General features: G+C 39.8%; 1 protein-coding gene across 1 annotated transcript in view; it reads left to right on the top strand.

The window, feature by feature from the left end:
* The first annotated feature begins 3,325 nt into the window (after positions 1 to 3,325).
* tmem108 (transmembrane protein 108) overlaps positions 3,326 to 26,390 on the top strand; it is a 71,231-nt gene continuing 48,166 nt past the window's right edge. Inside the window, exon 1 of the mRNA XM_053488227.1 lies at positions 3,326 to 3,988. The gene's annotated coding sequence lies outside the window, so the exon portion shown is untranslated. The remainder of the gene's footprint in view (positions 3,989 to 26,390) is intronic.

The raw sequence follows: 26,390 nt of genomic DNA, 5'->3' as shown, positions 1-26,390 counted from the left end.
TTCAAGTCTATTATCACAAGCACTTCCTTTACTCCTTAAACTAACCTGCCTTTAAAAGAGCTCGGACCCTTTATGATGCTCCCCAAAGCGCACACGTACAGCTGGGTCAGTAACCTGCCAGCTGGCAGTTTTCCATATAGTGCTTGAAAACCCTCACTCTGCACAGGGCTGGCTTGGCACAAGGGCAGACCGATGAATTGGCTGCAAAACCAGTTTCTTTGGAAATAATGCTGAGTTCTGCCTCAGCGCGACATGCTTGAACTCTGGTCCCAAACACAAACAGTGCTCACTGAGCAACACTGGTTGAAGATAAGCTACTTACAGTATAGGGCCAAAAGTTTGTTGTGAGCTGACCATCACAAGCATGTGGGTTTTTCCAAATTGTTGCCACAAAGTTTGGCAGCACACGAATATCTAGAATGTATTTGTCTTTTGTATCTATTAGATTTCACTAGAACAAAGGAGCCCAAACCTGTGTCAGCATATTAGAGCCTCTCAGCACAAGTGCTGGGAAGTTTGAAACATTTTAGTGACACGGTTCTTTGAATCTCGTTCATCGAAATAAACGAATCTTTCGTTTTTTTGTTCAGAAATAAAATAAAATATTACATTTTCAATAAACAGATACCCAACATGTCTTCATACACAAATTTTGGCTATAGTTTCAGTAATGATAATATTGCAATGCAGCTAAGGACATATAATGATAAACAGAATGAGCAGTTCACCTTTCACATCTTCTGGTCCAAGTCATTCGTTCTTTTGAATCTATTGCACTGCATAGCATCTATGGGAGTCATGTGACAAAAGAACGAATGATTCGGACCAAAAGACTCATTTCTGTTTCCTGTACATAACCTACGTAGGTTTTTGCGATGTGTTGCGCATGCACGCCCAGTAAAAATCGAAGACCGAGACTACTCGTTCTTCTGAGTCACAATAAAGACTCGTTCAAAAAGAACGAATCATTCATGAATGACTCAGCACAATTCAAGCACAATTTGTGTTCACAGATATTTGTAACTTTTTACCACGACTTTTGACTAGTGTATGCACGCCCAGTGGCAAAGTATCATCCTGAACCTTGTATTGATAGCACACTGCCACGTTCACCTTAACATTAGATAGTAAATAGACCTATTAAAAAATGTCCACTGTCATCATGCAGAGTGTTTCACTCTGTACTAAGAAAACCTTCTAATTTCTTCTTTATAGCTTGAGTATGCACAGTTAATAGAGTGACCCTGAGAGCTGCTATCATCCTCAGGGCCCATATGCCTCATTTCAAGGTGCCATCTATTGTGGCACAGTTTCCTAGGTATTCTGGTACACATAAGTCTTTTTGCTGGGAGGGGAAGGGTGAGCCTGTTGTTAACATCACCAGCACATGGTCTGTTGGATGCACTGGAGTGTCATCAAAGGCAGAGGAAGCAGTGGAAATTTTACAACAGTAGATGTAGGCAATAATGTAGCAATCCATCCTGGTTTAAAGCCCTTGTGTGCTGTTTCTCCATGACCCATTTTGGACAGTAAATTGTTTGAATCTACAAACATACTAACCTCTGCTCTTCTGTATGTCTTCCACAGCAGCTGACCTAGCTCCTTGCCAATTTGCTAACGTCCAGGGACAAGACCAATGATATGCCCAAAGGTCTGTCCACTTTTAGCGCTTACTGCTCAGCCACAACACCCCTTATCAGGTTGTTTCCTCCTGGTGGTTAATATAAAACACAACTATGGTGTTGTCAGTCTGCAATAGTATGCTATAGTATTGCAGCACTAACCACATGGTTTTCATTTTAACCATGTCGATATGCACAGGTAAAGACTAGTGTTTTACATTATATCGGGGTCCTGTCCCTCAATTACCTGTAGAATAGGTGGCTCAAGAATGCATTATATGAAGAAGGTTTTGACAAAAGAGAACATATACAATTAAAAGAAGGGGTACTCACTTTTGAACATGACCATACACAATTATGTTGTAATAACTGGAATCAGCTCACCACTAACCTTAAATTAAAAAGGATTTCTGGATGATCTGCCATAGATTTCAGAAAATGGCCAATATTTTAATAAGTTTGCCAGGATATGTAAACTTATGAGCAGAACATGCATATTTAAATCCTGTATGGTTGGCTGGGGAGATACAGTAGGTGGGGTACTGTAGGTCAGTCACTTGGACGAATCTCCCGTCTAGGACAATTTCCAAATGTTTGAAAAACCCTATTACACTGGTCATTGCAGCCTAAGGGTATAACTGTGGGAATTTGTTGCACAGCATGGCTATAGTTTGCTTTCACTGGTTTTAATTTATTTTTCATTTGTTTAATCATTCATTCATTCATTCATCTTCTATCCCACTTATCCTGTATACAGGGTTGTGGGGGGCCTGGAGCCTGTCCCAGGAGACTTTGGTCACAAGGCAGGCTAAACCCTGGACAGGGTGCCAACCCACTGCAGAGCAGACACACACTATGGGTAATTTGGGAACACCAATTAGCTTAATCTGCATGTCTTGGACTGTGGAATTTATTTAATTTTACTGTATTTTAGTCATTGGTGACTTGGATTAATGCAAGCACAACAGTAAAAATGAAACAATCATTTCAATATTTTTCAGCTCTGACACAAGGGGGCAAATGGGCAGTTGATCGGGCACATCCATGGCGTACATGCGTACACAAATATTGTACATTATGGCGAATACGGAAATAAGAGTTAAGCTACTATAGATGTACTGTATATTTATCTATAGCTAAAGAAGAAGTTACTCGCTCACTCATCGTCCATACCATTTCAACACAGGGAGGAATAACCCAGGAGACTTAGGGCACGAGACGGGGTACCAATCCATCGCAGGTCACAGACACACACATACACACACATAATGGGCAATTTGGGGACGCCAATTGGCATGTCTTTAGACTATGACTTTGGAGGAAACCAACCATGCACGGGGAGAACATGCAAACTCATGCACACAGACCTGACGTGGGAATCGAACCCATAATGCTAACCACTATGCCTTCATGTCGTCTCTAGAAGAATTAAAAAAGCTTAATTTCTTGCAGGATGGAAATTGTAATAAATCACTGTGTAAGCAAAAACACATCATAAAATCTTCGGAGTGTTAAACCTGTACACACACCCTGGTGGGATTCTGGATAATCTGTGCTTTGATTGACCTAACACGACAATTTATTCTGATCGACCGAGTTTCTAATCTGAGTCAGGACCCATGCACAAGAGAAGAAAAAAGAAAAACCTGCTGCTGCAGCATTAGGTGCTCATTAAAATTCTGAGCTCGTGCAACCCGAACATGCTCTCAGCGCCACCGGAGTGACCGACACCAGGCGCTTTAATAGCACCGAATCACCGAGCAGCTGTTACACACTCAACCGGAGCTCTCTCTCTCTCTCTCTTTTTTCTCCCACACGCTGGAATTATAAATAAGATCTCCGGTGAACGTCTCGGAAGAGCGAGCGTGAATGCGCGGCGGCGCGCTCATGTGACGCGCGCGACTGGTTGGTGTAACGGCGGCGGCGGGCGCTGCTTTATTAATGCCCCTCCGCCGGTCAGAGAGGTAAGCGCAAAGAAATCCTCTTAACACGTTAACTCGTGCTTTCCGTTCAGATCTCCGATCGCGTGGAATCGGTTTAACGGGTTGCGCAGAGCTCGTGACGCTCCGTTGCTGCTGGCGGCAGATAACCCGGAGGCATGGGGAATATCATGTCAATGCAGGATTCAGTGCAGACATGCTGCCATGCTTAATCTCGCGCTCACACACGCGCGCGCGCGCTCGCACGCGCACACAGCACATGTTGCGTTGTAGGCTCTTGACGCAACATCAGCGAAGGAGGCGCACTCAAGCCGTTCCAACTTTTCTCCTCTCCTGTCCTCTCCTCACCTCTCCTATTCTCAGGATCTACAGCGGACCCGCATCATGCCACGGCGTCTCTCATCCATTTCCACAGCTTAGTATAAGGTAAGGAAGACAGGTCTCACTGCATTCATTCATATGTATTTCCTAGATGGCTATGTGCATGCATGTCCAGCTATATGATGGCAGGAAAAAAAATGTCACTGGCTGTATGTGCAGTACAATGACTAGTCTGGAAATTTCCACTGGAGCACAATCTATCTAAGTTACTAAGGTTTTACTGTACTGTTCTGTCTCAGACTTATTCTGTCAGACTAAAGTGCAGGGATTCCCAACTCCACAGTCTGGTGATTCCTCTGCTTGTATGTAACACGACCAGTTCTACTGTATACTGATAAAGGATAGGGGTTTTCCAATTTTTTAAATACAAAATAAAAAAATAAATAATTGTTGCATGTTCTGTACATTTGGTTAATTTGTTGCCTGTTAATGTACAGTGTACTTGCTTACGACACTGGAATCCACAGGCGAATCCAGATCTACTCGATACGCTTAATTCCACTCGTACCTGTACTACAGTATGTATACTCCATATACAGTACAAGTAGGCTGCGTTTAGAATAATTATGTCAGATTTAAAGTTAAATTAAAGGTTGTATGGTTAGCAGTGTCACCCTGCACCCCCACCAGGGTTGGTGGTTCAAATGTATGCGCGAAGTTTGCTTGTTCATCTTGTGCTTGGTTAGTTTCCTTCGGGTTCCTCTCACAGTTCAGCTGTAATTGCATTTCCAAATTTCCTGTAGTCTATGATTAGGTGTGTGAGAGTGTGTGCTTTTGCCTTCTGTGACACTTCATGATAAGCAGGACAGAAAATGGATGGATGCACAATCACATACCCAATGGATTGAAGCAAATGTTTAATGATTTTGTTTTATGGCTATATGGGAATATAATTTTCGAAAGTAGGCTTATTTGTTAGGTATGATAAGTTTGGTGCTGGATTTGTGGTTGTTTGTTTTACAAACTGACAGACTGGCACGAATGAATAAAGCTTCGAAATTTTGTTTGTTCTGGATAATTATGACTGGATGCTGACTGTTAAATCCAGCTAGCCCGCGGTTCATTGATATTCAGTTCCAAACACTGGAGTGACTCTCTTAAATTGTGACGCCAGCAGTGAGGTGCTCTTTCATAAAAGCGCTCTCCATTGGTGAGCCGAGTTTGTCCTCCTAATCACCCAGTAAAACAGTAAATGTTTAAAAGCACTGGGTAATTAAAAGTCTTGGTTTTTAGAGACCATTGTGAACAGGAATGTCCTCCAGTGCTCTTAGGAGAACACCCCCCCAACGCCCGCTTTGTTCTACAGGACAATTCCCTGCTGGTTTATCCAATAGGCATTTGGGAGAGGGGTGGGGGTTGGGGTCAAGTGGCAAGCCAATGACATATGTAGCTGACAACTTGTTCAGTGTCAGTGTCAGGCTTGAGCTTGAAAGCATGTGAAATCTGTTTAAGAGGTGAAGGAGGGCATCGGATGCATCCAAGGGCAAATGATGGCAAGACCTTCTCAAGACGGAAAAGGATGTTGTTGACCATGTTGGGGGAAATCAGGGGTTTTTCACACATAACTTAGGTGGTGTATTTGGATGGGCCAAGTTACCTACAGTTAAGTTAATTAATTATTAGTATTGCGCAATCAATCACATTAAACAATTTTAAATCACAATACAGACCTGTCCAGTTATTCAATGGCTGGGAATTATTACCGGTAATATTTATGCATAGTCTGGAATTTATTTAGAGACTGTCAAAAATGTAGGTTTTTGTTTATTTTTTTAAATACTTTTGAGGTGATAAATAAATATTGGCAAACATTCTCTTAATGAGATCATTCATGCAATTGTTTACTGTTATTTGCTGATGGTACATTTAACAGTTAAATATCGCAGTTTAAATCTCAATATGTGTCACAATTATTAAATTTTTAAAAATAAAATCAGTTTGTGAAATTAGAAATTAAATAGAAAAAAGAAATTATAGTTATTATAGAAAATATAGTTAACAATTTAGTCATTGTTCTAATTGTGCCTGGTTTCCCTGGTCTTTGTAAAAACTGAAATCCTTAATTTGCTAATAAACCTAATAAATAAAAAATAACTAACTATTGGACATACCTGAAGTGTTGTACACTGACTTTTTCATCAACCCTACTAACTATCAACCCTACCAACCCAGCTAAGATTCCATAATTAGCAAACAAACAATATTTAACTTATATAAATTAACTAATCCTGGCACAGGACTGCTATGTTTAATAGCATAAGTTATAGCCTGACAGAAATGTGCTATATAAAACTCTTAAAATTAGCACTTTATCTTATTAAGTGGATCAAAGTTGGACTGGCTGTAAGCTCTCCTGCTTGTCACAAATTTTGGTCTCATTGCATATCTGCAGATTACTGCAGAGTCTATTGACAATGTGTTCAGATGACCATCATTAAATTTTAAATGACACACACGCACACACACACACACACACACACACACAGACACACACTCACGCACACACTCACGCACACACACACACACACACACAAACACACACACACACACACACACACACACACACACCACATTTCTTACCCAGTGGTTGTGCATAGGGTGGTGGCAGGTCTGCTGTCCATCACTACACAAAAATCTGTGTAACATCACTGCCAGACAAAGCAGGAAACTCATCGGCTGTTTTATGTCCTAGCCTCTAACCCAATCTGGCATCATTTAAGGGTCACAAGAGGTCATAACTACTGTAGGCTTCCTAATAATGAGGTAACTGCAGTCCCAATAAGCAGGAAACGTATGCCCTTCTGCTTTTATTCAGAAAGGTTTTTTTCAATTGGGAATAAACATTAGGATACAATCGATACGCATGTTGCATGCACGTATGCTCTCTGTATTCCTGGTTCAGACTGTTCTAACAAAATTATGCGGAATTGTTCGTTTGGCCTACTGTATGTATCCTTGCTGGACTGGACTGCTCCAACATATCTGAGGCCTCTAGACAGGAAAATAAAGCAGCAGTGTGAATTGAAAACAACATGTTTTTCCAAATTATTTGCTACTCGACATTAACTGCCATTTTCAATAGCCTCGGAAGTAAGTTCCTACAAGGTTGACAGTACAGCAGGTTGTAATGTTCAGTGATGGATAACAACCTTGCCGTTTTCTTTAGTCCATTTTGAATGGTCAAGTACAAGTCATGTGACTGGACTCACTTGGAAAGCTTCAGCGGTTTTTCCATCAATACACCTTCAGAATGAAAAGTTTGAAAAGAATTTTATGGCATCACATGAATATATACACCGATTACTGAAAACTGTTTTTCTGAGTCCAGGCAGAATCACTGAGGAATCTCTTGTTGTAAGATTATTGTTGTCATTATTTTAACTGTGTGTAAATGCCTTGGAAATTCCCACTACTCAGTTAAACTGAACTCCTAAGTGGAGCAACGTCTTCGAATTTGTAACAGAAGTCTCCGACACAAGTATAATTGACAGTCTGGAAAACATAATAGATTTTTTTTTGCTTGCTCTAGAAGTGATCACACTAACTGGACACTGTGATTTAAAAAATAGCAGGTGTATTAAAGGAAGGCGGGAGTGAAATCAACAATGCTGATAATGAAAAAAAAAGTGTAAAAGCATTATGTTGGGGGTGTGGCTTATTACAGCTATTAGAATGGGATGGAGAGATGGATTGGGGAAGATGAGAAGGGAGTGGGGGAAAGGGGGAAGCAGGAAGGAGGGAATAAGCAGACTGATGAAGCATGAAGTGTGTACATGGGACATTCCTGAAATTCCTCGGCTGTTGCCTTTCCATGGCGTCACTGCATTTCTGTATGAATTATTCACACACATAGCAATCCTTAGTACTCACCACATTAGAAACTTTGGGATTTTTTTTTTTTAATTAGTTTGTTTTTGCCTCCCTATTTTACTGGGAGTCCTCTTTGTGTTTTCACAGGCATGGGATCATCTAGATTGAACGAAAATTAGCTTTAATTCACAAAAGAGGTATATCACAAGTGAATGTTGAATTATGGACGAAGTATCTTAATATGAAGATAGGTTTCTCATTTGGGATTGGTCTTGAAGATCAGTTGTGCCTGTTATGCTTTGCTGCGTACTTGACATACATTGGAGGCTCAAAAGATTTTCCCTCGTGGAATTTTTATTCCCTGTAAGGATGTGGCTATCATCCTTGGATAATATCTTGTGTTGTTATAAAACCTGTACATAGTAGTAGTGATGGATGGAAACTTCAGGGGAAGGTTTATACGAGGAATATCCACAGTTTTAAGCAGTGTGGGCCTCTAAAACGAGGCTAATAGGATTAGTGGGGCTGGGATAAGGGCTGAAGTAGATGAGTGAAAAGGCAGTGATTTCTTTCTAGCCCCTTTACCCACCTCTCACACAGTGTGTTTAGGGGTCATGTGATTTGGAAGAACATGGTCTACTTACTTTCTTACTGAAGCATTCTGGCTCGTTTCGAACTCCAGGATTACGGCCCAGCTTCGAAACCTTAGAGGACTACTAACAAACCATCATAGATGTTTCTCAAGAAGTTGCCAGTCTCTGAGGTAAAAAGTGGCTTCTGCAACTGGCAAATAGATGTCATGTGCTTGAGTTTCCTGTTTCCATGGCAATACCTCAGAGAGAAAATGTGACTCATGATTATTTGTTTAATACATTCGCTGATTGCCGTGAACTTTCAACATACTTAATATTTCCAAAAAAGGTACATTATTAGTTGTATCTACCTTAATGCCCCTGTGAGCTGATTCAGTTCTGCAGTGATTTCCAGGTGTTTAATAATACAAAATGAAAAACGCTGCTTTATATTTCATTTCATTTGCAGGCGATACTGAGGGCATTTCACGTAACAGTAGTACAGACTATCCTCAGGGCTTGTATTCCCAAGACTACTGTTTCTACTGTAGAATTATTAACACTGTACCAGGCACCTTGATATTCACCTTGATCTTACTCATTTCATTTTATTCTCTAATTCACTATTTATTCAGAACGATTTCACATACAGATTTCTATATCAATGAATCATTTAAGAACAAGTGACATTATGACCCCTTAAATTTTAACCAGAATACATAGAAAAGTCTTAATAGTCCTGCAGCCAATCCCAGGAGACTAAGGGCACAAGGCAGGGTACACCATGGACAGGGTACCAATCCATCACAAGGCACACACACACTTTGGGCAATTTGGGAATGCCAGTTAGCCTAATCTGCATGTCTTTGTACTGCGCCGGAGTACACAGAGGCGCGCTGTCTGGCGACAGTGCCAACCACTAAGCCACCGTGGGTCAAGCTATCATAGGGAATAAATAACAACAATGATGTGATGTGTTTTATTTGTTTATTTATTTATTTTGATTTTCTCCCTAATTTGGCCGTTTTTCAATTCCTCCCCGTCACTAGGGGGCTCCCACATTAAGCCTACAACTACCACTCAGCCGGGAGGGCCGAAGACTATCGCGTTTCCTCCGAACTACGTGATGCCAGCCGATCGCATCTTTTCGAACTGCTCGCTCACGCACCGTTGGGGGCGGCGTAACACACTCGGAGGATAGCGCTATCCGCTCCTTCCACTTCCGTGTGCTCACAGACGCCCCTGATTGGCTGTAGAGCCGTGATTAATGTGGGTGCACGAAGTACCTCTCATCCTTCCCCTCTGAGAAAGCTTGGCCAATCAGCTCTCTCGAGGCCTCCGGCTGTGAGTGGTTACAGCATCACCCGGGAACCGAACCAGCGATCTCCCGATGATAGGGCGAGCACTTTACCACTCGGAGGCCCGTGTTTTATTTATTTTGTGTTATTTATTTATATCTTCCTCTAAAATGTTATAGCCCTTATATAGGTACTTGTATGAGGGGCTTAAAGGAAGTTTATAGTTATAAACTCTCGTTATTTTACTCCTTCTGCTCCTAATACACCGTTTCAGTGTCCATGTAAATGAGCTACCGCTGAAACACATCCCATCAGAAGGGTGAGCATAGCTGGGCGGAGCTGATCAACAAGCTGAGGGAGCGTTTTCCCCTTATGAGGTCATAATTGGGGGACAATCTAACTGGCTTGTTTAAACCCTGGGCAAAAGTAAAAGTGGATAAAGAACAAAGAGCCGGGAAAGTATTTTTCTTCACATTGGAGACATTCCAAATATCTAAAAATAACTGCAAGTTTATATTGCATAACAGGATCTCTTTAACATTTATAACATTTAATAAGTGTCCAAACACAAGATTGTAGTTTGCATTTTTAAGTTACTCAGTAACAGGATGACTGTTTTTTTTGTAGTATTATAATATTTGTGGAAGCACAAGAATTTTGATATTGCATGTCAAATGCATGTCGCATACAAAGGGTCTGGCCTCTCCTCCCCAGTGACAGTTATGATCAGGTGTATTTTTTAGCAGTGAAATAGGGAAGCCTGGAATGTACTTCAGACCTTGATATAAGTTTATTTTCTGTATTTTTTTCTGTTGTGTGATTTGAGCATGCATATTAAAGAAAACTTTAACATTTCCTCAGGATTACCTCTAACTTTTCAATCTCTGCTGGAGTGTAAGAAGACACGGTTTTGATAGCATTCACATAGTGGGAAAGATTTTCACTCGGTGGCTTTGACTGGGATGTCCGGCTTATCTCCCATGGAGATTTTACCTTGAGAGGTCTACAGACCCCAGACACTGGCTGTATTGTGTGTCTAACCTTAGACTAACCCACTGGTTAATCTTATCCTGGATGAAACTCTGTATATAATTTACTCACTCACTCTGTTACTCACTTACTCACTTACTCACGACACTTTATCCTGTACACAGGGTCGAGGGGGGCCTGGAGCCTATGCCAGGAGACTTAGGGCGGGGTGCAAAACCATCGCAGAGCACACACATATATACTCACTCACTCACACAACATTGACAGTGAAAACTAATTAGCCCAATCTGTATGTCTTTGGACTGTGGGAGCAAATTGGAACACCCGAAGGAAAGCCATCAGGCACGGGGAGATCATGCAATCTCCACGCAGACCCGAATCAAACCCGGACCCTTAAAGTGCAAGGCCACTTAGCCAACATGCCGCCTCGGTATATAACAGTGGTAGGAAAATTTGAATGAATAAAAATTAATATTTTGTTTTAGACCTTAGTGAGCTACTGTAAGTAGAGTTTAACAGTTTTATGGGCATTTGACAGATCAACAAGTTATCAAGAAAGATAGAACTTTTTCCTTATAGCTTACACTATAATAGTCGGTTCTTAAAAGTAAGCTATAAATAAGACCCTATAATAATTATTGTGGATCAAAATTAAAAACACCTTGTTTTCAGTAAGCACAAGATTTTTCATACCGCCAAGCTAGCAGACACTCCGAGGACGAGCTAGAGGTGGAATACGGTGTTTTAAAAGTATTACCTCTGGTTCCTGCTGTAAAGATAGGCTACTCAAGGAGATTCACTGAAATGAAACAGGAAGGAAGGACTTCCTGCTGGAACCTACTATTATGTACTGTATACTGTAGGAAAACCTCAAAATCCCAGCATATTCTAGATCATACTTTGACAGGCAATCACCTTTGTGTTGCACAACTCAGCTAAAAATCTAACGCTAAATATCAATATGACCGTGCTTTAATAATCAATAAAAATCTTTTTTTTTTTTTCTGCACCTAACCAAAACGCAAGCAGTGCCCATGACTCCCATGTGACTCTGTATGGAAATTTGCTTACTTTGCTTGCTTATTCAGACTTAGAAAACAAACTCAATGTGTGCAAGTGCAGGTCTTGTTGTGGTATTTTGTGCTTTTGGTGCCACATGAATAATAAATCCGTGGAGTCCCTGTTCATTCAAGGGCTTCTTTGATACTGTGTTTTGCAAGTGTACTCTGTTTTGGATGTAAGCCTGTGCTAAGTGTCCTCCCACTCAGCTTGTTCTAGAAGGCACCACCTTAGCTCTTGTCTTGAGCCAACGAGAAAACAGATGACTTGGCGTTTCTCTTTGGTTTGCGAGACTGTAAATTGGCCAGCGTGATTGCAGCAATGGGCGTCTCTGCAGAGGAGAATCTATGCATACTGCAGGGTTTGTGCACTTGTATTTCATTACTAATGTGTAGTTACTTGGGTTGGGTTTGCTGTATATTCGTTCAGACAAGATTTTCTGAATTCCAGCAAATGGACCGCATTTCATTCATGTTGAATTTACAAAACCGCGGAAAACTGTTGTTAAATTTATAAGAAGTAAAGTAATTTTCTAAAAAAAATCTTTACGCTTTTTTAGGTGTCTAGTGGTTAGCACTGTGACCTCACACACCAGGGGTCTGGGTTCAATTCCCACTGTGGGTTCAGTGTGTGGAGATTTCATGTTCTCCCCGAGCTTGGTGGGTTTCCTCCGGTTACTCTGGTTTCCTCCCACAGTCCAAAGACATCCAGATTAGGCTTACTAGAATTCCCAAAAAATCCCCATAGGGTGTGAATGAGAGGGTGACTATGGAGTGTGAGCATTTGCGCCTGGTAGTGGACTGGCACCCTGTCCAGGGTGTACCCTACCATGCCCAACATTTCCTGGGATAGGCTCCAGGCCCCCTGTGACCCTGTATAGGATAAGCTGTATAGACGATGAATAAAGGAATATAATCTTATTGTTCTCATGTCACACTAGTACCTGGTACTGCAGCTCCCTGCCCCATCTTCTAAGCTCTATTGGGCATTTAAAGTGGCTACTCCAAAAATATAGAGTTCTTCTCCATCTCCATGGTTATACATCTCGCCCATTAGTTTTTCATGTCTGTAGAATTATAAAAGCATGCATTTTCTCCTTATTATTTGTGCATTGCTGCCTTACAGCTCCACAGTCCCCAGTTTGATCGTGAGCTAGTGTTCTTGTCTGTACAGAGTTTCACCTGTTCTCCCCATGTTAACGGCAGCTTACTTGGGTTTTCCTGTTGTCCTACACCTCTAAAAATGTTCTAGTAGACAGATTGGCTACTCTGAATTGCCAAATGTGTGAATAGTGGTGCTAATATGTGTACTCCCATGGCTGGCGTTCCATCTGGAGGGAATTAGTGTTACAGGAATAAGTTCCGTATTTGTTTCCCCAAAATAAAAAAAAGAAGATTGGAAATATTTAGAACCGGTGTTATACATACAGTATAACATGATCTTAATAAAGCAAGTAAGCAATGAAAATACTGAGTTAAGATATTGAGGAAGAGTTGCAATAAAGAGATGATGGAACAAGAGGAAGGTGAAAAGGAGGTGCATATTCAGTGTACTGTTGGAACATGTTCTGTCTCAAGGGTAAGGCATTTGACATTTAGCTAACCCAGTCATACACAGGCCAGAGGATGAGCATTGACATTCATTCCATCTGGCAGACTTTTTCCCTGGCTGATTTTCATCTCCTTTCGTCTGCTCTACAGTGATCAATCAAATCTAATGGCACATTCTGCCTCATAAAACCAAAACATCTCCATGTGATAAGTTAGATTTTAGCAGCTCAAACCATGGCATAAGATCCACTTTGTATTAAAGCATCCTAATGGTTTAAAGGTTTGAGTAATAATTAGTGCCTGCAATGTAACAATTTATCATGCTTTTCATAATAGATAAGAAGCTGTAGGTAGGGTGGTCATGTGCAAAAACAGTATCGATTACTTTTTCCATTTATTTTAAGTGACTTTTACGTTGTTTTGGTATTTAGTTATGTCTATAGTACAGCGCTGCTAAATGTACAATTGTTTGGTCTGAATGGGTTGATTAATTTTCTACTACAGCTCTGGCAGCATCATCCTTGTCTTCTATACCACTTATCCTGTTACAGGGTGGACAGGGTGCCAATCCATCACAGGGGCGCACACACACACACACACACACACACACACACACACACACCACTGGCAATTTGGGAACGCCTAATCTGCATGTCTTGGGACTATGGAAGGAAACCCACCAAACACAGGGAGAACATGCAGTTCCACATGGCAGCATCATGGCAAACCATATTCTTTTTTTTATCAATGTATTGATTCTGATGTTGTTGTTTCTGCAATTAAAAAGATGTCTTATAACTCTATGAGAGATAAACAGAAAGGAAATGACTCACAAGTGTTCCTTCGGGGTGGGGGCTATTTTTTATTTATAGATACTTTAATTTGGTTGCTCTCTTAAGTAACTTGCAAAATGTATATTTTTTTATTTTAAAGATGAAAATTATACCAATCAGTCATATTTTGATGTAATTATGATTCGTCCAGCACATCCCATGGACGCTCAGTCGGATTGAGATCTGTAGAATCTGTAGGCCAGATCAACAACCTTGAATGTCATTGATGTCCGTTGTTAAAAGCATTATATAAATTAGCTAAGATACTGTACATGGCAAGCTGTGATGCGCTGGGTTCTTTGATACCCTTCTACAATATCAATTATTATCGTTTTTCCATCAATTTGTGCTACATTGGCTTTTCTGTGTGACCAGGTGGGCTGGCCTTTGCACCCCACAGGTATAAATGAGCCTTGGATGCCCATCATTTTACCAGTTTACTGGTATACAGTACAATTAATAATTAATGTTATTCACTGCACTTGGCCGTTGTGTCAGGGTTGTGGCTTGAGCGTAATCTTAATAAGGTCATGGATTATGCTATAGGCTCAAAATTGTATTCCTGTTGCCAGATCCCTTCCTTTACCTTTTACAACATTAAACACAAACTCAAAAAGATAACCAGTACATGCCGGTTATATTATCCTATCCCTTTTTATTTATTCAGTCATGACCCGTGACACCGCCAAAAAAAGCTCTCCATCTACAGTTATTTAAATGCCTGCGCGAACACACATGCGCACACACTCAAATGCAACCCCCCTCTTCTCTTTTGGTGATTAGGGTCCCTGGTGACCAGGCTAGCACACCATAATTAGCATGCTAAGCCGGCCAATGGTGATTGCTCCATTATTTTTAAGATAAGTGTCTGTTAGAGCCATTTGATGGATATCACATATTTGACATTAATCCAGGCTAAAACTAAGTTGAGGACAGGGTGAAGCTGTTTTAGGAGTTCAAACTGTTGCTTTGTTCACAACATGGCTAATGACATGTGGAAAATGCTTGCGGCCGGCAACAGCTTTAAAGCAGCTGAAGGGTGATCTCCTTGCATCATTCTTTTATCTAGTAGACATGAAGAAATGGTGGATTTTCAGAAACCGTTTAAGGGGATAATAGAAAAGTGTGTGTGGTGTAAGAAGAGCTGGTGAAAATAAGTGCTAATATGAGTCATTGCTATAAGTATGCCACAAACTGTAGCCTAATGAGAGCTCAGAATATAAAAATAAATAAATAAAAAGGGATAAAACTTGAGGGTCATGTTGTTAAAGTAAAATAATCAGCAGTGATGTCCCATGACCACCATAATGTAGATTATTATTATTTAATAGGAGAATGTTCTGAAGAGCCCTGTTCCTTAATTTTATTATTAAGAAACAGGGCTCTTCAGAACATTCTAGAAGAATTTATTATATTACATAATTTTTTAAATATTGGAAAAATTATTTTTCCTAATGAATATGTTGTGCTTTAAATGCTGCAGAATGCACAGAAGTAAAGGTAACTTTACTTCGTTACTATACTTAACTTTACTTGGGTAGTTAAACTTTTATTTGACTATATACTACACCAAATATTAGCACTTTCTACACCATTACATTTCACTGGTGCATAGTATTTAAGGCCTTGTTCACTCGGGCGTTAAAATCGAGCTTTTTTCTTGCGTTCGTAGCGTCCGGTGAGCGCGGATCAAGCGGCGAGTGTTTTCTACACGTAGGAGTCAATGAGAGTGTTCACACGGGCTTTGGTGACGTGCGTTTGTCCGGCTGCACGTTTATGCAGCATCAAAAAAACGTTGCATGCAGCTTTTTCTTGGCGTTCAAAACCCAACGAACGCAAGGAAACCGCTTCTGGTTCGTTTTCTTCGCGTTCATTTTACTCTTCGGAGGACCGGATATATCCCATGATCCTACATGCTGTACATAGGGAAATGCGGAAAAAGGCTAAATAAAATAAAATAAATTGTTGAAAAACATACGCGGAAATTTTCGCATTCTTCATAAACCACAAAAAAAACTTCCTTTAATCCGACGTTGTGCAGTCAGAGAGTGAACCCGGTAGCGGCGGGCTTTCATATCCAGTTCCCGACACACTGCCCCCACAGGTTAACACACAAACTACAATTTGGGCTGCAGGCTGACGTTAGACAGAGACAAACGAACGCCGGTGTAGAAGTCAATCAAGCGCCACTACAAAATGCAACATAAACGTCTAGGACGTTCAGAGCACGTTCGTTTATCCAAAAACTTAACGCCCATTTGAACAAGGTCTAAAGTGTTATCTACCTGCCGGCTGCTATTCATGATTTGCCTTCCCTAATCATGTAGCAGGTGTTTGAAATCAGAAGTAAAGACAGTTGCACATGGAAGATGATCAATAGCAGGTTCCCAGAGAGAAGCAGAGTCTTTTACTATGACTTTAAAGCTAATACAAGCTTAGTAATATTTTACCTAGGGTATATATGCATTTACTCAGATTTGTGTACTTTGCCCACACCTGAGAATGTCCGCAAGATATGATAACAGCTAGTCGTTCCCTCACCTTCCTTTTTTTCCCATCTGTATTTAATGAGACAACACAAAAACTGGAAATCACAAGATCACAGTTGTCATGAATTTCCTGTGGCAAGAAAAACCTACTGGCTTTAACAAAGTGTATCAAAATCCTCCATACATAGGGGAAATGAGCATGGAAAACCCCACAAGCCTTCTTATTACATATGGCTTCGATAAATTTTATCCCATTCTCTAAAGACCTGACTCAACAACTTCTCACTGCAGTGGCTGGATCTCTTATCTAATAAAGTCCTCCACTTTCCTCGTCGATGAGACGTCATGACTATGATATATATGTCCTTAGTTTGTGTATGAAGTTAGTGAGTGACACTGACTCTGACTGTGTTAAGTACTGAAAAGATGCACTGACAAGCGTGGTTATATTTCAAGGACGGGCAGCATGATGGGAACAAAATATTGTACTGTAGTTTTATTTATGAATTGCAGAAAATTTAAATTTTGTATAGTATATATATATATAAAACAAAATATTATTGTTGTTTTGTCATGCTCTGTACAGTACTGTTTTCTTTTCTTCTTTTTTCACCCAAAGTAGCAGTAATACTACGAGGGGTGTTCGAGTCAAACTGGGACTTAAAATTGCTTATGATACTTATGATTTACTAAAGACTGAGTCTTAGCTGTAGTAAAATATTGAAATTGTTTAAACAGTTTAAAGAAGTTGCATTTGCACATCTTTATTTAGATGTAGTTATTGCTTACGGTCCTGGCCTTTCCACATGACTGGCCAAATGAAGGAGTTCCTGGGAGGCCAGCATTTTTGACCTGAAGCAGCCGGTCGAATAATGGCCCAGACAAACTGAGAAAACTTTTAACCTTAAGTTAAAAAGCACTAGCTCACGCACTAGTGAAACACTGGAATAAGTGCATTCGTATAGCAAGGGATTTTATAGAAAAATAAAGTAAGTTTTATACTCTCATAACTGTGACTTGAACACCCCTTGTGTATCTGTATATTGTGTATATTAGAATAACGGCTATAATAATGCCATATAGTGATTAATATAAAGTGCATTAAAAAAAATGCCCCTAAAAAAATTACTCTGCATATTTCTGACTGACAGGTCGCTGTTCTCCTTCTTATGCCATTGGAGACATGATATAGAGCAATGCTCAACACTAATTTTATCATTGTTAATAATAGAAATTAGATTTTATCCCTTGCATCTAATATTATGACAAGCCTTGACTATAATCTGTAGTAATTATAAGAGGTATAGTGAGTCTCTCCTTCTCTGTTCCCTTTTTCCTTGTGGGTTTCTGCATCTGTGTGAATCCCCTCCTGAGTGCTAAACTTAAGGAAATGCCTCACAATGCATGAACTACTCCAAAGCACATCCTTCCTCCTCCAAATTCCATTCCTGCTATTGTCAGCATGTCAAGCATCTGTGCCATGAGGCGGAAATAACAAACTACATAATGTGTGTACTTTCCTGTTACTATAGATTGCGTACATGTGTGTCCCGAGTGCCACTGCAGCCCTAAACAGCTAGGAAATGCTTCTCAGGAGCTATGGAGCAGAATTTCCTGTCTCCTCTCTACAGAATCTGTCATTCCCTAAAGTTACTGATGTCACACCAGATTTACTATGTTTCATTATTTCAAAAAATCTACACCTCAAGACGCTCACAATGATTCATTGTAAGTCATATAAAATATTACCCCCCCCCCCTGTTTATTAGCAGCATTGTGTTGACATTTGATGTTTCTCTTCCTTTTTTTTTCTCCTCATGTCCTCATGGGGATTCATGGTTTAATATTACGCCTTCGAATAAATGACTATTTAAAAAGGTCATTGTTTCACCACTTTGTTTTTAGCCTTTAAGTACAATCGTGCATTGCTGTTGCTGTCATGATTTCCAAAGGTGGGACGGACTTGCTTTTCAACAACATTCTGAGCGGCTGCTAAATCCATTCTAAGTACAGTTTTTGAAACGGGTTGCGTCAGAACAACAGTTCGAACAGGGCGACGCCCAAAACCCAGCATGCCGTAACAAATCACGGATGAATGATTTCACACGCTTCTGTTAAATTCAAGGACACTTACGATTTATTATGAGTGACTATGTGAATAACAGTAAATCTTATATAAAATACCTCCATTAGATATAATCAATTTATAAATCTTTCATACAATTTTTGTTTTGGTCTTATTGCATCCTGAAGGGAAATAGGCCCTTACTGTGAATATGACGGTTAGAAAGTAAAACATATCATCAGTGTAGAATAGGAACACAGTCGTAAGCAGACTATACAGCTTGTATTGTTGTTCTTCTTTTGGTTGCTCTCGGCAAGGGGTCACCGCAGTGGACCATCCGGTCCGCACATACAAGCTTGGCACAGGTTTTACGCTGGATGCCCTTCCTGACGCAACCCTCCCAATTTATCCGGGCTTGGGACCGGCACTTCAACCAGTGGCTGTGGTTCGGACACTGGCTGGGAATTGAACCCAGGCATTCCGCATGGCAGACTAAACACCTTCCACTGAGCCACCAGTGTCCTTAAAGCTGTCGTGCTGGCCAGTATCGGGATCGTACCCATGACCTAGGCATTATTAGCACCACGCTGCAACTAGCTGAGCATGACATTGTATTGTTAGCAGTAAAATAACCTGACACTTAAATTAGGACAGGTAAAAAAAAAACATTTTAAACAGATAGTTGCATATTGACAGTGATCGGGGACTCCTTTTTTATTATGCTGTGTTTGGTATGGGTGTTGGTTCAGTGGTTGCTTGACTCCCATGCAGGTTCGATTCTTAGCCAGAGCCCAAATCCTACCCACTGGATGCAGTGCTTATCCTCGACCAATCCTCTTGCATCAGGAGGGGCATCTGGCATAAAACCTGTCCAAGGTTGTGTGTGGATCGGATGGTCTTCTGTGGCGACCCCTTAAAATCTGGGTATTTGTTACATATAATCTAATGGCAGTTTTTAAATCTCTTTTTATCATATAAATCATTCATAAGGAAGGATTCTCTCGTAACATCCTCCTGGGATTTTAACCCTTTTGAGTGGACTAATGAGAAAAGCTTGGAAGGCTTTTGTAGCGTGGTAAAGTCCCTGAGATCGATTATCCTTTTAATAAAGAGCAATAGGGTCTGGAGGGTTAGGCAGGCATTTAATTATCATACAGATGTGTGTTACAGTGGAGATTTTATTAACACAGCACGTGTGTAATTATACCTTCTCCACAGAGTATTATGTGGATTTTTTTTAACGGATAAAATGTAATGGTAATCAATTACCTTGTAATACTGTAGACTTAGTAATCTGAGCAGACAGTTATTCCGTATCGCCTTTTTAAACATTGATACGTTTTGTTAAGAATTCCTCAAGGTGAATGTGCATGTGTAAGATCAGGCTATCAGTGTAGCCGTCTTTTATTGCACACAGAGCAAGGAAAGATGGATGCTTGTTGACAGCTCTCCTGCCGGTGTTTCAGCCCTGCTGTGTCATGTTCTTGCAGTAGCCGCAACTGCACAGTTTATCTCTATTTACCCAGAATGCCTTGGGACCAGGCTGTAGCAAGGGCTGAAAATGCAACTGCTTTAGTTGTCCCACCAATCACAGGATAGGGAGAACTGAAGACATCTTAGTGCTCCTGTGGTAATTATAAACTGCACACACACACACACGTAATTATGTGATAGAAAATAACCTTGAGTCACAAGTGTCAAATTTAATATACAGGCCACCTGGATGCTCCTTGACTCAGTGTTTGCCAGGCTTACTACTTCTGTGATGATACCTGAACAGAAGCATTGTGTGTATGTCTAGAGCTTCCTAATTCTATAATAGATTCAGTTTCAGATTTAGATTTAATATCTGTCTCTCAATGATATTCTCAAACCTTCTATGACGGCCTTCCTACAGAGTGACAGAAGTCATTGCTGTGACCGATCGCTGTTTATCAGGAAGTTTTCATAATGCAGTTCTCCGTAACTCTGCCAAGAACATTTACAGATTTTACAGCAGGGGTCATCAATGTGGTCAGGTCACGGAGTGTGATTGAGTTCACGTATGCGATCAGTAATTCAGTTGAAGTTGTACTTGATGGCCATGTTTGTTGGCCAGTCTGTGGTCTGGGAGTTATTCCTTGATGCTCATCTTTTACGTTCTCTGTGGTCTGGCTGTTGTAGTTGACGGCCACTTAGTTATATGGAAGCAGTATTTGGTGGCCATATTTGTTAGGCACTCTGTGGTTTGGAAGTTATATCCGGCAGATGTTTTCTGGTTTCCTGTGGTCTGTGAGCTGTAGACGGCGGCTCTGAAAGTTGGAGTTGGTGACCATGTTTGTAGGTAATTTTGTGGTCTAAAAGTTGGACTTTGTATGTCCAGTAGGCCACTGTGTGGTCTGAAAATTGGCCATCATCTGGGAGCCATAATAGAATAAAAATGTGAATTAAGCAAGAATAAGCCAACCCACACATACTATAGCAGCAGCAGGTTACTTCTTTGGAATACTGATTGGAATGTCTCAGGTTTACATCCCATCACTACCAAGTAGTTGGGCCCTCGAGCAAGGACCTTTAACCTCAAGTGCTCAAATGTATAATGAGATAACAACGTAAGTTGCTCCGTATAAGGGTGTCTGCCAAATGCTGTTAATGTAGCGTAACCAATCTGCAGGACTGTGCAAAAGTCTTGTACCACCCTCATTTATTCATATTTGTTTTCCAAAGAGCTATACATAGCTAACTGAGGCATTTTGTTCTTTACATCATTGAAACTGTGACTTCTTCGCAGTTTAATGACGTAATGTTGTTCTCCGGTGGAAGCGCGAGTGGAATGATACCATCGCAGGTGACATGGAAAAGGAAAAGCCCTTTTTCTTGTAGATTCTTTGATTTACCTTCTTTGGTCCGATATTATGCTTAATTTGTACATATTCAGACATTGATTTCTTTTTCTATCACTTCAGCCTTTGAGGAGTTTCATGGCTTTCTGAAGCCTATCAGTATTTACACTCTACTGATCAGCTTTCCTCTTCTGATGATTTCTTGTGATCCAGAGGAAGTAAAAACATGACTGAATTCCCAGTGGTGCCAAAGTTATAGGAGATAAAATATGAGGCACTGATGTGATCAAAGGTGGAGGAGCGGGACCAACAGAGTGAACGGTGTAGGAGTATGCGAGGCAAATTTTTATCATCTAATCAGGAATCGCAGCTGCAAGTTTTGAGACTGATATGAAGGCTGCGAACTTCAATAATATAAAAAAACATAGCTCTTAAAACCTATCATTTCTCATCTAGTGGAATTCATTAGCAAAAGTATACCTCAGATCAAACTTGTGCAATGAATAATACACTCTGTGTGCCTTTTATACTTTTTTGCCTTCTACTTTGATAAGTATAACTGAACAAAATTACTCATAGTAAAAACGTTTTTTAAACTTCAGGGCTTCTGTATTCACAAAGCTTTCAAAGCCTAAAAATTGCTCCTAGTGACGAAATTCTAAGAAAATTCTTCGAATTATGACATTTTCTTAGAATTTCCCCTTAAATTTAGGACTAAATCTTAGTAAAGATAAAAATGATTCACAAAACATCCTAGTCCTAAAAACAACTCCTAAGTTAAAAAATTTTAAAAGTAAAAAGGAGGACTTTTAAGAGGCTGAAGAGTTTCTATAGCAGAGGACAAAATGGCGGAAAGAAGAAATATTCTCCAAACACTGAACATAAAGCTAAACGTAAACACTGCTCTTCCGTCTAAACTCCTTAATGGTTTTCTTGTTGTTTTCCTTCCTTCCATCTCTCTTGGATTGTTGGCTAAATACCATCTAAAAGTGCAACTTTAATAGACTTTCCTGGAATTATGTAAATTGGTAAAAGGTGTGCCATTTTGCTCCCATTTGAAATGGATTACAAGTAATAAAATCGGTATGATAAATAAATGTAAGAACTTTAATATAGTAACTACTGTATGGAAATTGGTTGCTTCAAAAGAAGACACATCTGGCTGTTTAAGGTATTTAGCCTATAACAGAAACTTTGCGTGAAGTAGCCTGCATTCATGAATATACAATTTTCTTTATATACAAACATTATGATTTTACTGTCTATCATATATATTATTTGCACCAAGAGTGCTTTTTAAGACCTTTACATATATTTTTATCAACCAATCAGAGTCCCTAAATTGCTGTGTCATCCCTAGCAACTGGGTCATACCCACCTCCTCACTAAGATGAAGGGTTTTGTACTTTTCTTACTCAGAGTTGCTCTGAGAAGTTTCCTAAATCACTTTTAGTCTAGGACTCCCAGCTAGGAGCTCTCTGAGAGATTTCTAAGAAGCTTTGTGAATGCGGGTGCTGGAGTTTTATCAGTAGGGAGTTGAATCAGTATTATTATCACTGACCAAATAAGGTGATACAGAATAGACGTTAATAAGGATCTATCTTGCATCCTAATGGGAATAAAAGTGGGGGTGGTTAAGGGTTTGTGTTACTGGTGTAAAGGTTGAGGGTCCGACCTCACTTCCCTTTGTTACTCAAGTCCCTCACTTCCGTTTGGTTCAGAGAGCTCTGACCCCAGCTTCTGTACAAGGTGTGATATGTGAAAAAAAAGGTTTTACTGTACTGTGGCAGCAAAATGAATAATACGTATCCACTGTTTATGTTCTGTATTTATAGTTATATTTAATAGTGCGAATTGTTCATGAAACAAGTTACTTCCTGATTACTTTTGTTATAACAACTGTTGTCATTCTCTCACTAGTTTCTGACTCACTTTTTTCTCTTTTGCTTGGAGCTAATAATTAGGGGGAAAAATGAAACTTGATACATACTGTAACTGTGAAATATTAAAGTTCAAAGTCATCTATCTCGAAGACTTTCCCAAGAACTAAATGTTGCATAAATCTTTTAGAAAGCTTCCCCCAAACTTTCTCTTTTTTTTTTTGTAAAAATAACGTCTTTAAATCCATTTATTACAATTCTTAAATTGTCTATTACAATCCCCTATGGAGTTACGGAGGTCCTGTTGGATTTCTTTGATTTATCTGTTGAAATACTGTAGGTCTTGATTTTCCTTTGGTTCTTTTTAAATGTTTAATGGCTGCAACTGAAATATAGTCTGACTGGGTTCTTGTCAGATATATATATGGGTTAGTCATTACTGTAAAATATGTAGTACATTACATATAATTATAATGCTAAGCTTGAAGCATGAGACTTGTGAAGTTTACTTGGTGATTATGGGAATTTTATGGAAATTCTTCGACTATGCCTTGGGTTTTCTGGTCAGGTTTTATGAGGCTGCCATGGTGACGGACATAGCCACTGTGTCGGATGTGACGTTAAAAAAAACAACAGCAAAAACTTTGTAGACGCTTTAAAGGTAGCAGACATTTTGTTTTGCTGTGGCCATAATGTTTCCTGTAATTCAAAGCTTCAAAACAATTTGCACAAGACCAGAGGCTATACTAGATAAGGAACCCCTATTTATAGCAATCAGGCATTGTCCGCACAGCTTGTAAAATGTGGCCTTCACACTGAGCATGGTTTGTCTTACAGAATAAAGGCAAATTTAAAATAAGCATTGATTAATTCAGGCCTTTAGGTGTGGACCCAAGGGTAATATATATGACGTTACTGCTGATACCAAGATCTTCGAGAAACACCGGCATTGTTCTGAATGACTTTCCGTTACGTCTTGGTCCGCTCGGTTTTCTCTGTCGCACGCAGCTTCTTGATGTCTGTCCTCCAACTCTTTAGGGGGATTCAGGCATTACTGTTTCATCCCTCCAACACTGTCATTTTTTTCATCTTCATTTATTGCCCTTGTTTATTTTTAATGTGCCTCTGGGCAGCCGAGTCCCCGTGTGATGAAAGATGACTGCAAATACAAGACACGAAGAAGTCGTTCGGCATGTGGGAGAGAAATGGATTCAGCAGGAGCTTCTGATTATGTATGCTGAAGGGAAAGAACTGTGTCTCCCCAGGATGTAGGTGTTTTGATCCAGTACGGCTGACCTTTGTTCGGTCCCAGTGTTGTTGTTTAATGCATCTTCCTTATCGTACGGGCTCAGCAGGAAGCAACACGAACTTGTGCTGCTTATTGGGTTAGCCAACTGCTCGAAATAGGAAGTGTGGCTTCATGGATAACTACAGCCGGCGGACTAATAAACAGAATGTTCTCTAGGCTCAATATCAACTTGCGTCAACTTTGCAGTTATTTATTGTATAATATGAAATTATAGTCTTTCCTGTTTAACATGCACACAAGGATGACAAACTGGGACACTCTCCCGGATTCGGATATGGCGTTGCAATAATTTTCACACTTCATGAACAAAAACGTGATGTTGCTTTTAAATTGATCCACAATTAGAAGTCTTAAGAGAGATTCATGCATGGTTTATGCTGCCCTCTGCATGGGACAGTGTTTTGCTTGGGAATGATAATGACATGCTGCCTATACATGCAGCCTATCTAGGCAGCCTTCTATACAGGGATATTACGGATACTGTATTTAAGGCCCCCTATGTGCATATATTACAAGATGTTAGGAATCATATCGAGGTGCATTCCTCTTAGCGCACACAGTTCACCCTGTCTTGACAGGGCATTGACGGTAATGATATGCCTGTCTTCTTGATTTTATGCCTTTTAGCATGTAATAAAAGATCGCAATTCAAGTTGATGACCATAGCAAGTGTGATGAAAGTGTAGAAAATCTGGGTGACAACCAGATTTTATTTTATCTTTGCTAGCAATGGCAGATCGTTCTGATAAAAATAGCCATGCTTAACATATTTATAATACACAAGCAACATTTTACAAATATAACTAAACACTTTTTGTATTAGTCTTTGTAATTAGTAAATAAAAGTTATCTTAATTACTGATTAGTATGATTCAGTCTGAATTACTAAATGCTAAGCATGGGGTTAACAAGAAACGAGTTAATGAGTAGATATGTGGTTGAACATTACGATAGGGGCTTCTCAGCCTTTCTGGGCACTTGACCCCAGATGTACATTACACATTTTTAACCTGCATTATCATTCCAGATTTATAAGTTATGACTACTGTAGCATTAACATTTCATTGTGTCTGTGACCTCTGTGTGATATAACTGACTGAAAACCACAGGAACCACCTTTCATCGATGCAAAGTGCTGAGAGGGCGAGCTTGTAACGAGGTGTGTTGGAAAGGGCGCGGGATATCTATGCTGTCACGTCCAAATTGAAACCATGAGTATGGAATAAAACATTACATAATGCAGAATATTGCTTTAGGAAAATAATCCATACTGGGGTGGTGAGATCACTCTTCAGTACTTACGCCTTGCTTGTAAATCCCTATCCAAAAAACTGTTTTGGCACATTTTTATTCGTTGGTAAGGGTTGTTGAGGAATTAAAAAACAAAAAAATCTCCATCAATTTTTTTTACATACTGATATTACATCTATTATGGTAGCATATTATGTCTAAATTAAGATTTTAATCTGCTCAATTTACTGTGATTAATTTAACCTAAACATACCAATTTTTACAAATACCTTTACTTATTTTTGTTCAACTTAGATATTTTACCAAAGTTGAAAGTTTGCCCTTAATTAAATTGCCTAGGTACATGGATAAAGAAATTTCCATATCTGTTTTTCCTGCTAATTAAATAAATACATAAATAATTAGAATTAACATAGCACATAGACTATTTTGTCGACCCAATCAGTAGTGTTCTTAAAACAGTAAGTCCCCGACTTACAAACTTTCGAGTTATGAATTTCCAGAGATACGAACGGACCT

Source organism: Clarias gariepinus, chromosome 26 (assembly GCF_024256425.1).
Source record: "Clarias gariepinus isolate MV-2021 ecotype Netherlands chromosome 26, CGAR_prim_01v2, whole genome shotgun sequence".
NCBI lineage: Eukaryota > Metazoa > Chordata > Actinopteri > Siluriformes > Clariidae > Clarias > Clarias gariepinus.
Note: the sequence above shows the minus strand (reverse complement) of the source record. Positions and strands in the feature narration are given on the sequence as shown.